General features: G+C 36.3%; 1 pseudogene; it reads left to right on the top strand.

Moving 5' to 3' along the window:
• Window positions 1-6,141: 6,141 nt before the first annotated feature.
• On the top strand, window positions 6,142-11,670 carry LOC113326959 (annotated as a pseudogene).
• Window positions 11,671-12,581: the final 911 nt, after the last annotated feature.

The raw sequence follows: 12,581 nt of genomic DNA, 5'->3' as shown, positions 1-12,581 counted from the left end.
TAGTGGTAAATAGGTTGTCGTTCACTCGGACTTGTGAGATTGATTTCGGATTTAAATAACGAAAATACTAGAAATAAATAAAATATATACAAAATATTGTCACAGGACGAAGAGAGTTACTGGGACTAGGGTTTCGTCGAATTCATAACGTAGGGTTCAATTTATTTAAATTTATTCTCAACAATTAAAGCCCAATAACTAAAATTAAAATGGACTCTGATTTTGCCAAGGTAGATTCTCAAAAGATTAGTTGTAAATCCTAAGCATGATGTATCAAAACATTTAAGCTAAGCATACCTCATAAAATTAAATGACAACCAATTAATTCAAATCATATTTCAATTAAAATTAATGCAAAAGTCTTAAAAAGAATTAAATAATTTTACCCATGTATGAAATTCGTCTTCCTCCGTCGTCCCAGTGTTGGGGTTTATCTCATCATGTTGGAAACACGCTCAAAGTATGATTTCATTGCCCAAAAGGTGCTCACAAGGATGAAAATATATGAAAATAGAGATTCGTCGCACTTATATTTGTTATAATGGGAACGATAAAACTCAATTGTTGCTGACACTGTAGCTTCTGCGACCTTCAAGTATTTTTCGTTCACACTGTAGCATGAACGACTGTCCACAGGCGTCTTATGTTCTTCGTGTTCTTCAGTTCTGCAGCAGCAGAAACTTCTCTCTGCAACTCGTGATTTCTCACGCTGTTGATCTCTGTTTACTCCCCAATCACTCCTTATCCCCTTCTATGCTTCTCGGTACTCTATTTATACTCCACTGCTCGAGAAAATCCCTGTAATAACTTCATATATTCTGTCTTTACTACGCTGCCAGATTACGAGATTTTATTTCTGTTCTTGTATTCGTCACACGAATGTATCTGGTTGGCACACTCCAATCTCATCTAAACATGACGCAATAAACAAAATCTTCTAAAATATCTCAACCAACCTGTGATAGTATGAGGAAAGTACGGATATACCTACACCCTGTTTTGCTCTTCCACGTACCTTTCTCTTCTTTTTTTTCGAAAACAAAAGACTTACCATCCCTGTTTAGTCGTAACAGGGTGGTATCAATCCAAAACAGGTAACAAATCCAACCAAATCATGTAGAAATCCATGTTGAAAAATCCCGTGAATATCATATTCCCCTGTCTTGCTCCGAATGAATTACCCAACCAATTTTAACTGATTCCAAATCCCATAACATCTCTGTCTAGCTGAATTGAGACGACCCAACAAAAATCAGCAATTGAATCTCATGAAATCACGTTCAAAAGGTGAACCCTAATTCTGCCAGTCACTTGTGAGATTTCCCGTCAAAAGTCTGAAGATGAAGTGCCCGTAACCAATACGTGGGCGCCTTTAGCAGATGTGGTGCCCTAGGTGTGAATAGTAGGTGGGTGTCCCTTAGAAATTGAGGTGCCCCTTATCCAAAATGGTGTGAATAGTAGGTGCCCTCTAGGGTGCCTTTATCAACTTTTCGAGCTGATTTTTCCAAATATGTTTATTGTCCAAAAACACCTACAAACAAGTTTATTATTGATCAAATGAGTCTCAGCTAATGTATTTATGGGCGAAAATGCGTCACACTTGCGTGCTCATCAAATTGCCCCACACTTACATTTTGCTAATCCTAGAGCAAAACAGAAAATTGACCCGCTACACAGCTGGTCATATAATAAGAGAGAGAGAGAGAGACCTGCTACACAGCTAGTCATATCAATTGTTTTTTTTTCTAACCCGCTACACAGCTGGTCATAACATGCAATAAAAAAGAAAAGACCCACTACACAGCTGGTCATAACCCTAACAATCAAATTTTTTGTTAGAACCGCTCAACAGCTGATCATGATAAGAAAATATATAAAAATAGACCCGCTTCACAGCTGGTCATAATAAAAGGATAAGCAAACAAACGAATAGACCCGCTCAACAACTGGTCATAACAACTTTTTTTTTCTTTTTTTTCTTTTTGCTGGTCATAATATGCAAGAAAATTCCTGAAAAAGAAAAATAAAAAGTTAATAACCACTACCCCACACTTAAATCTGACATTGTCCTCAATGTTCTAAAGATGAAATTAAAAACATGAACAAGGAGAAATTGTTACTATTTAAAGGAAGTGGGGAAGGATATTACCATAGTACCAAAAACATGGGTTACCTCCCATCAAGTGCTAAGTTTGAAGTCTTCATCCAGACTAGGAAAGGATTAGTCACCTCGCATAATCAATAAAGTAATAGCCGAAATAACTGCGGATCACCAAAACCAAATATATCACAAGTAAAAGGAATCTGCAATATGCCAAGAAAATTAACAAATAAAGCACACCCTTGTCTAGTTTCCTGTTTAAGACAACTACATCTAGCTGTGGTTCAGGTTCAGGTTCTATAACTGGGTCTAGATAAAATATTTTCATTGACTGCATTTCCTCGTAGCTAAGATCCGATTCAGGTATTAGAGTCTGGAAAAACTCAAGTAAAAACTTAGAAGCACATAATAATAACCTAAATAATTGCGGATCCTTAAAGTCAATCAAATTTGACTTACACAACTGACCACAATGAGAGTGGTGGTCTTCCTTAAACAAATGTTTCGACCCTAATCTCCTAAAGTAATTAGGTTTAGTCTCAGAACTTAATAACAGACACACTTTAAACTCATACGTTCCCACATTTAGAAGAAAAATATTTGGTGGGAAAACAAAATCAATCTCGGTATCATAGCCCGGGTCAACCACATCAACTAGAGGATGGGTTTCTAACAACTGAACTTCCTTATGGACATTACCAGGCTTAGGAAAACGTATATGAAGATAATCATGTAAAATAGTTGAGGCACATATGTGAAGTCCCAAGTGAGGGACCTTTCTAAGAGTTAAAGCACATGGAAAATGATAATTACCCCAAAACATAGAGTTTTCAGTGTCTCTAGAAAGACTAGTCACAACTTCCCTAATTTCTAGGTCATCAGATTCCTGGAAATGCTCAATTGATTCTTCTAAGTCAGGTTCATCCTCACTCATCTCTACGAGTTCACTTTCTTTGTCTAAGACTATTGTTTCTAAATCACTAGACTCAGAATAAACCCGTTCCTCTAAACCATTATTGGTTTCGCAAAAAATAGATACTACATCGTCATCATAATCATCATTATAATAACATGAAAATGATCGAACCTCATCTAAACAAGTAGTGTTACCAATTCTAACCTGGTTATCTTGATTGTGTGAATAATTATCTTCATTCTCAAGGGTATTATTGGATACACTATATTGACAATTCAAGTTATTTCGAGAAATGCTTTCGTTCATCTCTAACTCAAGTCTACGTGTCGACTCAACTATCCTCTGAAGGGTCTCTTCCAAAGAAAGCTTTCTTAGTATTGGATCTAAGTTTTGAGTTAATCTATTGAGGATATCTTCTAAAGTAGATTCATTCATTTTTGTAATCCTTTCGTCCATAACTACGTTATTCACCTCAGCTAACTTATATGTCGATTCAGCTAAATTCCCGAGGGACTCTTCTAAAGAAGGAGTAGGAAAAGATGGATCATAAAAAGGACTACTTTTAAAAAAATTCATTGTATCCTCTAAAGACGAAGAACTAGTATTATAATCTTCTTGCTCGTATGACCGATGAGCGTGTGGATAGTAATTGGGCTCACCATGGTATTGACCCATAACCTTCAAAAGGTTGGCGTTCCCAACCACTATTCACACTATGGTCATAGAAAGAGAAATGTCCATATTGTTCAGTTGGATATTCGTTGTATTGGCAAATATGATTTGATAGTGGTAAATAGGTTGTCGTTCACTCGGACTTATGAGATTGATTTCAGATTTAAATAACGAAAATACTAGAAATAAATAAAATATATACAAAATATTGTCACATGACGAAGAGAGTTACCGGGACTAGGGTTTTGTCGAATTCATAACATAGGGTTCAATTTATTTATTCTCAACAATTAAAGCTCAATAAATAAAATTAAAATGGACTCGGATTTTTCCAAGGTAGATTCTCAAAAGATTAGTTGTAAATCCTAAGCATGATGTATCAAAACATTTAAGCTAAGCATACCTCATCAAATTAAATGACAACCAATTATTCAAATCATATTTCAATTAAAATTAATTAATGCAAAAGTCTTCAAAAGAATTAAATAATTTTACCCATGTATGAAATTCGTCTTCCCCCGTCGTCCAAGTGTTGGGGTTTATCTCATCACGTTGGAAACACGCTCAAAGTATGATTTCATTTCTCAAAAGGTGCTTAGAAGGATGAAAATATATGAAAACAGAGATTCGTCACACTTATATTTGTTACAATGGACACTGTTACGGAACGATAAAACTCAACTGTCGCTGACACTAGCTTCCGCGACCTTCAAGTATTTGTCGTTCACACTGTAGCATGAACGACTGTCCACAAGCGTCTTATGTTCTTCGTGTTCTTCAGTTCTGCAGCAGCAAAAACTTCTCTCTGCAACTCGTGATTTATCACGCTGTTGATCTCTATTTACTCCCCAGTCACTCTATATCCCCTTCTATGCTTCTCAGTACTCTATTTATACTCCACTACTCGAGAAAATCCCTGTAATAACTTCATATATTCTGTCTTTACTACGCTGCCAGATTACGAGATTTTATTTCCATTCTTGTATTCTTCACACGAATGAATCTGGTTGGCACACTCCAATCTCATCTAAACATGCAGCAACACACAAAATCTTCTAAAATATCTCAACCAACCCGTGATAGTACGAGGAAAGTCCGAATATACATCCACCCTGTTTTGCTCTTCCACGTACCTTTCTCTTCCTTTCTTTCGAAAACAAAAGACTTACCATCCCTGTTTAGTCGTAACAGGGTGGTATCAATCCAAAACAGGTAACAAATCCAACCAAATCATGCAGAAATTTGTGTTGAAAAATCCCGTGAATATCATACTCCCTGTCTTGCTCCGAATGAATTATCCAGCCAATTTTAACTGATTCCAATTCCCATAACATCTCTGTCTAGCTGAATTGAGCCGATCCAACAAAAATTAGCAATTGAATCTCATGAAATCACGTTCAAAAGATGAACCCTAATTCTGCCAGTAGCCTGTGAGATTTCCCGCCAAAAGTCCATTTTGAAATGTTGAAAATGAAGTGCCCCTAACCAAAACGTGGGCGCCTTTTATCAGATGCGGTGCCCTGGGGTGTGAATAGCAGGTGGGTGCCCCTTAGCAATTGAGGTGCCCCTTATCCAAAATGGGAGCGCGAATAGTAGGTGTCCCCCGGATGCCTTTATCAACTTTCGAGCTGAATTTTCCAAATATGTTTATTGCCCAAAAACACTTACATACAAGTTTATTAGCGATAAAATGAGTCCCAACTAACGTATTTATGGATGAAAATGCGTCACACTTGCGTGTTCATCACTTATTAAAAAAAAATTAATAATATTAAGTATCCGTAAAGTAATTCTATTTGGATCCACCATCAATTTTTAGATTTTTTTCCTTTTAGATGATGATACTAAATGCGCCCGTATAACAACTATTTATAGCGCACACTTTTTTCTTTTAGCAAACTTATTACAAAATTTAAAATTCCTCTTAGTTTTCCTTTAGGGGTATATTTTAAATTGATAATGAAAATCGAACTAATATCTTTTTTTTTGGATAATAAATATGAATTAATAATTTAATATGCTGTTTATGCGTGAAAACTGTCAACTCAACTCAAATCCTGAAAATCGGAAGTATTTGTTTAATTTCCAATTTAGCCCGGTCACCAATCACCATAGTACTTGCTCTGAACCATATACCATTAGGCCCATGAGCGTCCAGTCAACTATACTAAGACTAAACTATAAGATCTTGAAAGTTGAAAAAATATTTATTTTTATTCCACGATTTATTTTTAACCTTCAGACGACAATTAACAGAAGCTCTTCCGACAACACAAACTGGTGGGGAAACATGGAGTTGGGACCACAAACAACACAAATTGTAAATCTGGGTTCATCCGAGACAAACATTTTCTGGAATAGGTAAACTGAGCTTTTATTCAGTGAAGCATTTCATATTTCTCTCTTGATTTTTTTTTTCTTTTTGATAATTTTCTAATGGTCATTTTTGAATTCTAAGACATGGGTTTTGCTCTAGAGATGTAATTTCTCAAAGGGTTGGTCTTAATGTTGATTATTGTATGTTTCATGTTGTTCAGATTTCTAATTTACAATATTCAAGAAGTTCCTCCGAAAGATGATGAGTTTATTACATTTTCATTTATGGGTTTAAGGTTTAGTTAAAATATTTGAATCTGGGTAGAAATGGACCGGCATTGAAGATTGAACTAAGTTTGATCCTTGATATTGGTGTTCGGAGAAAGGGGGGATAGGTTGGTTTTTGGGGTCTATGGTTTAGATTATTCTTCTTCTAAGATTGGATGTCTTTTTGTTTCGGTTGAAAATGTTCTTCTAGTGTGATCACAATCTGGATTGATTTGTCTTTAACATATTGCAATTAATTCAGTATTAACTCATTTGTGCATGAAGCAAATCTTGTCAAGGGGCTTGAAGAGTATTATCTCCTGCATAATTGAACAATTGAGATCTGGTTTAGTTTAAATCGTTATTGCAACACACATTGGACATTACGTGCCACCTGCTGTTCCATCTATCTAACCTGGGCCTGAAATATGTGCTGGTACATGATAAAATCCCAAGAATCTGCATTGTATGATGTAATAAGATTAGCAAAAATATTGTGTGCTTGTAAGATAAAGCTCGAACTAATCCTAGTTTTTGGTGTATCTCTATGTAAGGTTGGATAACACCAAGTTTCATCTCATGGGAGCTGTTTTCTTTACTGCTCAATGTGGCTTACTCCAGACGATGAAATTTGTAAAGACTAGACTGCAAGTCGCTGGATCTGGCCTCTGTCAAAACCATGGAATGGCAGTATTGAGGAAAATGCCGGGAAGTGATGGTATACCTGGAGTTTTTAGAGGATTTGGTACTTCCTCTATTGCGCCTTTGCCTGGTAGAGCTTTGGCTTTGGCATCTCTTGAAGTATCAGAAGATATGCATGATAGTTAAATACACTGAAGATCTTCACACGAATGAAGCCACCCATGAGGGAATTGCAAATCGGGTGGCAGGTATGATGTTGAATCTTGTTTGTTGTGCATACTGTGTACCATTGGATGTGGTAAGTCTATTATATTGCAATCAATTTGGACCATTGTCATTCATTCTTGAATGTTGATTCCATCTTTACATTGTAAGAGTAGGAAGAGAATTATATCTAAACAAAAATGACTTTACGCCAATCACCATCTGATGACTTTTGTAAATTTGTAAATGAAAGTAAATCAGAGATTGTTTTCAAAAGAGGAAATTGAGCTTGACTGTTGGTTTAACCGTGGGATGGATAAAATGATTGGAAAAAAAAAATAGCCTCCATGACGTATTTTATGGGTATCATTTTAGTTTACCAGTTGTGTCTAACATGCTAGTTTACTTCAACTTGGACTTAAAATTGTTTACAAGTTGTGTTGCTTAATTTAATTTATTTTTCAAGGCATGTTCCGGACTTCCAGTAATTGTTTTGTCAATGGAGTTTAGCTCCATGTTACTCTATCTGACCAAGTTGATTTTTAAATAGTATGAACATGACCTGATGACCCCACCCAGTGTACACACTTGCTTTAAATATTAATTTTAATATGGTCAAAAGTCAGATCTAATTAAGGATTGGAGAGAAATACCTCTGTTTCTCTCTTAAATTTGTACTCTTCAACTCGTCTTCTGGGTAGAACCTAAGAAGTTTGTGTAAATGTCAAGGTTTTAGTCATAATAATTCATAGCTGGATACTACTTGTGATTAGAATCTTATTATAGAATAGAGCTCACATTATTGCTTGGTTTATGATGCAAGTTGTATATGTATATATTTGTTCTCTATTTAAATGTTGGTTTTCCTAGGTGTTCTAGTTACAACATTGAATTCCAGAATAGGAGAGAAGTCCAAAGAAAAATGTGGAAACAGGTTTAACCAGAGCTTATTGATTCAGTAAGTACATTTTGAAGACAAAGAAAGATAGCAAGTAGTTTTGAATTTGAAGTCATTGTTAGTAATGGAGGAGATTAGAGAAAGGAAACAAACTGAAAAAGAAGAGTTTGAAGATTCAGACAGAAAGCCACAAGAAGAGGAGTTTTTAAAGGAAAATTCCGCCATGGAGGAGCCAACTCACATTCAGAGGATTAGTTGCAAGTCTCGTTATTGGTATAATTTACAGTATCATAGTACAGAAGCTCAATCTCACAACAGGACTTACTCCACTCTTAATGTTTCTGCTGCTCTTCTATCTTTCATTTTCATCAAGGGGTGGACTAAAATGCTCGGAAAACTCGGTTTCAATTCTGCTCCTTTTACTAAGCAAGAGAATACAGTAATTCAAACTTGTGCTGTTGCTTGTTACAGTGTTTCTATTGCAGGTAAAGTCCCCTTCCCCTTCTCTCTCTCTCTTGACATCTCGATTCCGCGTGTTGACATATTTTGGTGAATTGCAGGTGGATTTGGGTCTTTTCTATTGGGATTGAATAAGAAAACGTATGAGCTAGCAGGGGTTGATACTCCAGGGAACACTCCAGGGAGTCATAAGGAACCAGGAATTGGATGGATGACTGGTTTTCTTTTTGTTACAGGTTTCGTTGGTCTCTTTTCATTGATTCCTCTTAGAAAGGAATGTTAATAGTATATTGCTTTAGATGTAGGTGTGTTTTTGATTTCGCTTCTAGACTTCATGTTGTCAATGTTTACATTAAGGGGAGATGCCTAGTCTCCAAATTGTTACTCGTATAATAGAGGGTGTTTTTTCCTTTCTCTTAATTTTGCGAAATTCTGTTTCATATTGAAAATTAAATAGAGCATCAACGAGAGAGTCATTTGTTCTAGAAAGCCTATATATTCAATCGTAATTGGTAAATAGTGATTGGTATAGTGTAGTTATCTCTGATCTATGATGTGAAAATCTTGACAACTATTTGGGCATATCTATATGATACGTCTTTTCATTGACGAATTGCCTTTTTTTTTTCTTTTTTTTTTTTGGTTTTTGAAGATCATGATAATAGACTACAAGTTAGCTTATCCGAGTGGCATTGCAACTGCAGTTCTCATTAATGGGTTCCATACACCTAAAGCAGATAAGATGGCCAAGTACTATTTACTGATTCCTTAACCTCTCTTCATTGAATACAAATCTTGATTTTTTGCGTGGATTATAAAGTGTCTTTATGGTTTTCTAGGGAGCAAGTTCGAGGTTTCGCGAAATTCTTCTCTTTTAGTTTGCTGTGGGGTATCTTCCAATGGTTCTACACTGGTGGAGACCATTGTGGATTCATGCAGTTTCCTACTTTCGGGTTGCAAGCTTGGAAGCAGTCGTGCGTATTCCATCTTCTAATCTGCTCCCATTATTAAAATCATATTTTCACTTTTGTTTGATATTTTTGTGGATTTTTTTGCTTTTGCAGTTTTTTCTTCGATTTCAGCATGACGTATATTGGAGCAGGGATGATTTGTTCACATCTTGTAAATTTGTCTACTCTTTTGGGAGCGGTTCTCTCATGGGGAGTGATGTGGCCATTGATACGCGGCCTAAAAGGAGAATGGTATCCGGCAACCATATCAGAAGGCAGTATGAAGAGTTTGAATGGTTACAAGGTTTCATTACTTAAATATATGTTTTATACTTACATATTTGACATGAGATTGCGTAAAATGGCAGCTACTTTTTGTATATACGATTTATTAAATCTCGATATATCTGTGTGTAGGTTTTTATTTCGATTGCGCTCATTCTTGGTGATGGGCTTTACAATTTTCTCAAAGTAATGTATCTTTCGAGTAGAAGTATCAAAAGCACAATTAAAGTCTCCAATGAAGGTAAGAGAGAAACCCATAAATATTTAGTGTTAGTGTTCAAAACCACCTGTACGCTGCTTATACTTCTGAACCTTCCGTTATTAATCTGACCAGTGTAATACTATATAATTCGTGCATCACACTCACATCTACACACAGTAGAGTAGAGACCATATGTCTCCTACCTTAGACTCACCTTTGAACAACTTACTGCCCCTGCAAACTTATTTGACGGAACTATAATTGTTAAATGCTTGAAAGATAAAACCTACATGGATATTTGGACATCACAATACAAACACTCTTGGTGTTAATTCAGACGCTTCATGTTTGTCTTCTGTTCAAGTAGGTTCTTACTTCTTAGAGTTTTTCAATTGGTTTGCGCCAGTTTATTCTAGATTTCATTTACGTATATAACTTTCTGAGTCATGGAAATATGCAACATGGAGAAATAAACTCATATATTGTATTTTTTCCCTTTGGTTGCAGATGGATCAATTCAATCCATTGAAGATCTTCAGCGTAATGAGCTCTTTGTAAGAGAGAGTATTCCTATATGGATTGCTTGTGTAGGATACGTCATCTTCTCCATTGTTTCCATCATCGCGATCCCATTCATGTTTCCTCAGCTGAAATGGTATTGCGTGTTGGCTGCCTACATCCTTGCTCCATTTTTAGGATTTTCTAATGCATATGGTGCCGGTCTCACTGACATGAACATGGCATATAACTATGGGAAAGTGGGTCTGTTTGCGCTAGCAGCAATAGGTGGGAAAGACAGCGGTATAGTTGCAGGGATGATAGGTTGTGGTCTTGTTAAACAAATCGTTTATATCTCTGCCGATCTTATGCACGATTTTAAAGCTGGTCACCTCACACTTACTTCCCCTCGTTCCATGGTTGTAAGCCAGGCTGTTGGAACTGCAATGGGTTGTGTTATAGGTCCTCTGGCATTCTTTCTTTTTTATAAAGCCTTTGACATTGGCAACCCTGAAGGGGAATATAAAGCTCCATATGCTTTAATATATCGTAATATGGCAATTCTCGGGGTGGAAGGTTTCTCTGCATTGCCAAACCATTGTTTGCAGCTCTGTTATGGGTTCTTTGCATTTGCCTTTCTAGCTAACTCGGTCAGAGATCTTTCCCCATCGAAGATTGGGAAGTGGGTTCCACTTCCTATGGCTATGGCAGTCCCATTTCTTGTTGGTGCAAGTTTTGCAATTGATATGTCTATTGGGAGCCTTATTGTGTTTGTGTGGCACAAACTTGACAGCAAGAAAGCTTCTTTAATGATATATGCGGTTGCTTCTGGTTTAATGTGCGGAGAAGGGCTGTGAATTCTACCTGCATCAATTCTTGGTTTGGCTAAGATAAAGCCTCCCATATGCATGAAATTTGTGTCCTCCGAATGAGGACTATGTAACAGTCTTTGTTGCCTTATATATTTGTTATTGTAAAGTGCACGCGAGGTAGGAGCAGAAACCTGTGGAATGGGTTATAATATTAGGACTTACTTGCTTGATGGAACTAAGTTGAAGGACAGATGATTAATATCCAGTTTGAGCATTGTTTCAGACAGATCAATTTTGCTGCTTACTCTTTTGCAATACAAGGGGCAGGTCATTGTACTGGTACAGTGAAATCAATATGGGAAGTGGTGTTTTGTTTCAATAATGGTTCAGTTTAGATTTTGTAATTAGCTTCTTTTTTTTTTCTATTTGGTTCCCTTTTTCTTTTAGCTGGCCGTTTTTTTTGGCCCCTTGTAATCTTTGGTTGTCAAATAAAAAGAAAACAAAACAAGAAAAAAAAGGTTGCTGAAATACAAATTGTTAGAGCAAAGCAAGGGCTATGGAATGAGGGTTCAAAACACTCATTCACTGCAAAATTGAGTGAGAAACTGAGTGAAAGAGTGTGTTTTCAACCATGGGATAGGCTAAAATAGAAAATATACAGTAAGAGGCACATGATTAGCCGGCTTGGAGAGAAAATTCCTTAAAATAAAAAGTACTTTAGTTTGGTATGTAAGATAAAGATTGATCATCAGCCGCTTCAGGTAGAAAAAGTCACTCAAGCGGCTGATTATGTGTCTCCCTATCCTGATTTTAGTTATTTTAATATATATATTATTTTTTTATCTCCAGGAGGCAGAATATCAGCCTCTTAGGACAAGTTTTTCTCCAGGAGGCAAAAGGTTTTTCTCCTAGGTCAAGTTTTTCTCAGGAGGCAGAAGATCAGCCTCTTAGTGAACACTATCGACCACTCATTCAATTGAATGAGTATGTTGAGTGATTTCCGATGAATGAGTGCATGTCAATAGCATCACCTAATTTGATAAAATCTAGTGAAACTCATTCATATTGAATGAGAACCCTTGCTCCGTAGCCCTTGCTTTAATAAGGTGCTACTATGGAGTGAGAATCCTTGCTGGATTTGCTCAAATTAGGAGTGAGTGTTGTCATTCAATATGAATGAGTATCACTGGATTTGCTCAAATTAGGTGCTACTATGAAGTCAGAATGCCTACTTATACACACTCATTGTATTGAATGAGTGGGTCAAAATGGATACTAAGCGGCTTGGTCGGAGAAAATCACTGGTAAAGATATGCCACTCAAACCCGTTTTTAAAGTCTTATTAGTGTATATTTTTTA

This window comes from Papaver somniferum, unplaced genomic scaffold (genome assembly GCF_003573695.1).
Source record: "Papaver somniferum cultivar HN1 unplaced genomic scaffold, ASM357369v1 unplaced-scaffold_10, whole genome shotgun sequence".
Classification (NCBI taxonomy): Eukaryota; Viridiplantae; Streptophyta; class Magnoliopsida; order Ranunculales; family Papaveraceae; genus Papaver; species Papaver somniferum.
This window is presented reverse-complemented; position numbering and strand designations above follow the sequence as displayed.